The sequence below is a fragment of the Saimiri boliviensis genome, chromosome 8, assembly GCF_048565385.1.
Source record: "Saimiri boliviensis isolate mSaiBol1 chromosome 8, mSaiBol1.pri, whole genome shotgun sequence".
Taxonomy (NCBI): Eukaryota; Metazoa; Chordata; class Mammalia; order Primates; family Cebidae; genus Saimiri; species Saimiri boliviensis.
In genome coordinates, this window is record NC_133456.1 from 31,127,502 (window position 1) to 31,133,082 (window position 5,581).

The 5,581-nt window shown below is 38.8% G+C and overlaps 1 pseudogene; it reads left to right on the plus strand.

The window, feature by feature from the left end:
• The first annotated feature begins 1,754 nt into the window (after positions 1 to 1,754).
• LOC141585357 (enhancer of rudimentary homolog pseudogene) lies at positions 1,755 to 3,014 on the plus strand (annotated as a pseudogene).
• The last annotated feature ends 2,567 nt before the right edge of the window (positions 3,015 to 5,581 follow it).

Genomic DNA, 5,581 nt, shown 5'->3' on the forward strand with positions numbered 1-5,581 from the left:
GGCAGAGGCACTCAATTGTTTCTTCTCCAGCAAGGAACATAATCTTCAAACTGAGAAGGGTAGAACCAATATCACAGAGAGGGAATTGACGCACAACCCAAATAAGGAGACAGTCAGAGAGGACCTGGAATATAGGCTTTGCAGACTGAATGAAAGATTATAGGTCTCAGAACCACTGCCCCTTATCTCTGGAAAATAGAAAATCAGCCAGGTGCCCAAAATCTAAGTGAGGTAAAACTACAGTTTTTTAAAAGGAGGGGGAAAATGGATTATGGCATCTATAATGTGAGCTTAGCATTACTTTCAGCAATACTCTAGAATGCATATTAAGAAACATTTGTAAGCTAATCATTAAGACAACTAAACTGCCTTCATGTTATTTTCTGGAAGAGCTAAAAGATAGACTATGGGAATACTAGACATGATTAATCTTTTTTTCAGCACAATCTTTTGCAAAGATGCTCATAATATTCATTTGAACATAATGGAGGGATGTTACTTGGTTTGTAAACTGGTTGGAGGAATCCACTGCTGATCAAACAATTGCATTCAAATGTTTACTAATAGATTTTTGTCCCTCATAGAGGAAGTTCCTTAAAGTAGTTTGTAGCTTTCTTGTTTCTGCCTTATTCAACACTACTTTTGGAGATCCATATGAAGACAATATAAGTTATAATAGAGAGGTCATTATAAGAATAAACAATTAATAGAAAAGGAAATATAAGATACTCAAACTCATTTAGTGATTGGAGAAATTCAGATTAATAAAAACTATAACAATTAGCACTAATCAGTATTACTGAAAGTGTGAGAAAATACCACCCTCATATGTACTGATGGGAATATACATTGATAGAACCTTTCTGGAAGATGATGTTGGCATTTGTTACCAATATTTCAAATATGCATACTTTTCAAGTGGCAATTCTACTTCCAGGTATCCAGCCTAGAGAAATCTTCACACGAGAGCCCAGTGATTCATGTACATTTTTAGTAATAAAACTGAAAACATTCTTTTCTTTTTGAGATGGAGTCTCGTTCTTGTTGCCCAGGCTGGAGTCTAATGGTGCAATCTCAGCTCACCGCAACCTCTGCCTCCTGGGTTCAAGCAATTCTCCTGCCTCAGCCTCCCAAGTAGCTGGGATTACAGGCATGTGCCACCATGCCCAGCTAATTTTTTGTAGTTTTAGTAGAGACAGGGTTCCACCATGTTGGCCACGCTGGTCTTCAACTTCTGACCTCAGGTGATTTGCCTGCCTCAGCCTCCCAAAGTGCTGGGATTACAGGCATGAGCCACCGAGCCCGGCCAAAACTGAAAACATTCTTAATGTCTATCAACAGGGAAAAGTTAAATTATATACATCCCTGTAATGGAACATTGTACATCAGACAAAAAGATAAATAATATATGCAAATGGATACCTGGAAAGAGCTCTAAAATATCTTATAAAGTGAAAAAGGCAAGTTTAGACAAACAATACAATATCCCACAGAATGAACTATTTCCAGAAATGAAGAAGTATATGGGGAAAGGTCTTGAAGAATATACTCCAAATTGAGTTAGGTGAGTACCTTTGGAGAGGGATGTGGGGTTGGAAGAAGGACCAAAGGGGATGTTCACTACCTATAGCATCTTAGTTTATACAATGTTAACGTGTTTAATATGTGATTTTTAAAATTAAAAATAAACAAAAATATTTCTTTGAAAAAATATAATATTTTGGCTGGACATGGTGGTTCATGCCTGTAATCCCAGCACTTTGAGGACAAGGCAGGAGGATCACTTGGGTCAAGGAGTTTGAGACCAGCCTGTGCAACATAGGGAGACCCTGTCTCTACAAAAAAATTTAAAAATTAGCCAGGCATGGCAGTTCACCCCTATGATCTCAGCTACTCAGGAGGCTGAGATGAGAGGATTTCATGAGCCCAGAAGGTAAGGCTGCAGTGAGTTATGATTGTGCCACTGCACTCTAGCCTGAACACAGAGCAAGACTCTGTTTCAAAGAAGAAATACATATAAATATATATAGTATTTTAAAGAAAGAAAGGGTACCAAGGCACTAATCTGAAGACATGAATTCTTGTCCTAGCTCTGCACTTGCTAGTAAGTCACCTCACTGCCCTGAGTTTTCAGTGGCCCCACCTGCAAGAAAGGGAGTAATCACTGCCCAGACTTATGTCATAAAATGAGATAATATATATGACAGTGTTTCAAAAACTTCACAGTGCACTAAAATTCCTTATAATTAAGATATATCCGAAGCTCGTGTAGTGGCGGCAGTGTCTGCAGTGGCTGCAGCGAAGAGAGTTTGGTGCGATGTCTTGCACTATTTTGCTAGTACAGCCTACCAAGAGGCCAGAAGGCAGAACTTATGCAGACTACAAATCTGCGAATGAATGCATGGAAGGCATTTGTAAAATGTATGAAGAACATCTGAAAAGAATGAATCCCAACAGTCCTTCTATCACATATGACATCGGTCAGTTGTTTGATTTCATTGATGATCTGGCAGACATCAGCTGCCTGGTTAACGGGCTGATGCCCAGACATACCAGCCTTATAACAAAGACTGGATTAAAGGGAAGATTTATGTGCTCCTTCGTCAGCAGGCCCAACAGCCTGGGAAGTAATTGTGTTGGAAGCATTACGGGGGATGGGGAGTGGGCTTGGAACACAGGTGTGTACAGCGTGCTGTAGTGGAAGTTTTGTATCATAGTAATCCTGTTTCCACTTTGTTATACTGTAGCCAAGATTGACTGTATTAGATGAAGTGTGAGGATTTGTTCAATCTGAAACTCCCATTGCCCCCTCTTTTTTTTTTTTTACTTAAACATTTTTATGATGATTTAGATGAAAGTTGTACTTTGTCAGTACAACTGTTAACTGTTCATATCTACTTTATAACATTCACTATATTAACTCTTCTTCAAGATGGGGTGGGGGTGGAAATGCAGTTTAGCCATGTCCTCAAGATAAAGTCTTGGTAAAAATAAATAAATGTCCTTTAGTTATATATATTTAAAAAAAGATATATCCAAGTTGAATCATGTAACTAAAGTTTGGAAGGAAAGCCAGTAAATTGAATGATATGACCAGGGTCTAAATTATTTTAATGAATTGGATCAGTGAGCCTCAAACAACCGAAATAATTAAATAGGGATAAATATAAGTTTTGTTTATAGGTTCAGAAAATGAATGGCCCAAATACAGGATATTTAAAAAAACTGAGAATCATTATTGTGAAACAGTTTTAGAAGTAGTTTATAATGTAGATGCTGAAAATAAACACAATTTCAAGCCATATTAAGAGACAGTTTGGAAGAGAGATGTGTTCACAGTCACCCACTGGATCATCCACCAAGATTCACTCATCCAAGCTGGTTGACCAGTTAGAAACACTGAAATATATATCATATAGACTTACCTGAACTTCTCTCCATTGAATGTCCTCAACTTAGCCTTTAATATGATTTAAATAATTTTCCATGTTGTTTCCACTATACTGTAAGCTGCTTGAGGACAGGTACCATGTATCATGTTTATTCATTCCCTATAAAACTTAGAGGAGATCTGGGCTCATAATAGACATTTAGTAAATTTTAAACTTAATCAAACAATTTTTTAAGACTGATGATAATGTAGTTCCCATGTATCATTCTGAAGATCAGTAATTACATATATGGTTTCAAGAGTAGATATGGGGGAGTTTAACCTGTACTGCCAGTTGATTTTTAGTTTTAGTTTTTTAGAGACAGGGTTTCACTCTGTTGCCCAGACTGGAGTGCAGTGGCATGACCATAGCTCACTGCAGCCTCGACCTCCCAGGCTCAAGCTATCCTCCCACCTCAGCTTCCTGAGTATCTGTGGATCACCACACCCAGGTAACTTTTTTTTTTTGTAGAGATGGGGTTGCCCTATGTTTCCCAGACTGGTCTCAAACTCCTGGGCTCAAATGATCCTCCCACCTCAGCCTCCCAAGTGCTGGGATTACAGGCATGAACCCCCATGCTTAGCCCCCAGTTTTTCTTTTTCACTCAGTTGCCTCATTTTGAACTTGTTGTTGTTGCCCATTTTTTTTATAACTCAAAAAAGCTTCATTTTTAAATTTAGCTTTCTTACACTGCTGGTGCCTTCAACATCTTCACAACAATTTTCTCTTTCTCAATAAGGAAAGCATCTTTCAACTTGTCATGGGCACATTTGGCACACATGGGACCACCTTAGGCCCTGCTGACATGTTTTTGGCCAGTCTTACGAGAACTTTAGGTCTCATAGCACAAACCCCTCATTTGGCCTGGGCAAACACCACATGCAGATTTTGGTGCTTTCCTGTCCTTCTTGGTGTAAAGGTGAACAATTCTATCACCAGGGGTTTGGGACAGCAGAATTCTGTTAGAGGCTGTTGTAGGAAGCCTATGACACAATGTCAGACACTGACATTCTGAGTGCTTCCAGACAGTATCCTGGAAGAGCTGACTTTGTTTCCTTGAGATGTCTTTTCTTTAAAGCAGAGCGCAGTAAAATGTCTATTGATTCATTACCATATTATATTAGTAAAAATGTTATGTGCAGAAGATTTTATGCTACAGGTGTCAGAAATGGCTGAGACATCTGTTAGAATGTGAGAAAATTATCTATCAATTAAAAGGTACCAGAGGAAAAAGCTGTTTAAGCATGAAATTCCTTTTTAGAGTTTTGTAAGAATTCAGGCACATACAGTCTTCTGTGTTAAAAAAAAAAAAAAAGCCACTTAGGCAATTAATTTTCACCCTCTCAGAGATGCAGTATTGAGGAGGCAATATGTCAATTGGAATATGTGCCAAGGCGGCACCAGTGTCTATCATTTCCTGTTTCATTTATTATGAATCATTTCTATAATACCATTTCTATGAATTTCTGTTAATCTTTTTGTTACCAGTGGCAGGTATCTAAGTTACTGGCAGTAAATCTGTATGGATCTGCCTCAGTTTTGGCCTCCTCAGAAGAAATAATTCACCTAAGGGGCATAAGGCAGAAGGAGAGACTGAAGAAAGTCTTAGAGAAGTAAAAGTATATTAAAAAGCTTTACAACTGAAATGAAAGGAAAGAAGTACATTTGGAAGAGGGCCAAGTGGACTACTTGCAAGACAGTGAACACTTGTCTTGCACGGTGCATGGTTTGACCTTTGACTTGGGGTTTTATATGTTGCCATACTTCTGGGGTTTTGTCTTCCTTCTCCCTTAATTCTTCTCTTGGGGTGAGCTGCCCACATGCGCAATGCCCTGCTGGCACTTGGGAAAGGAACATGTGCAACGTGTTTACTAGAGTTGTCCGCATGCTCACTTGGAACATACTTCCCTTACCAATCTAGCATTCCTAGAGGAAGTTTATATACCAGATACATTCCATTATGGCATGCTTGAGCTCACTCACTCAACTCCTGAGATCTTATCAGGACACTGCTGATCTCCAGTTTCAGGTTTTTTCTATATATAGGAAGACTGCCTTTCTCTGGCACTGGCTGCAACCAGTATTATTTTAGACAGAAAGTTAACAACCACCTGATCCTCACCTGATAATTGCCTTGACATTCCTAGTTG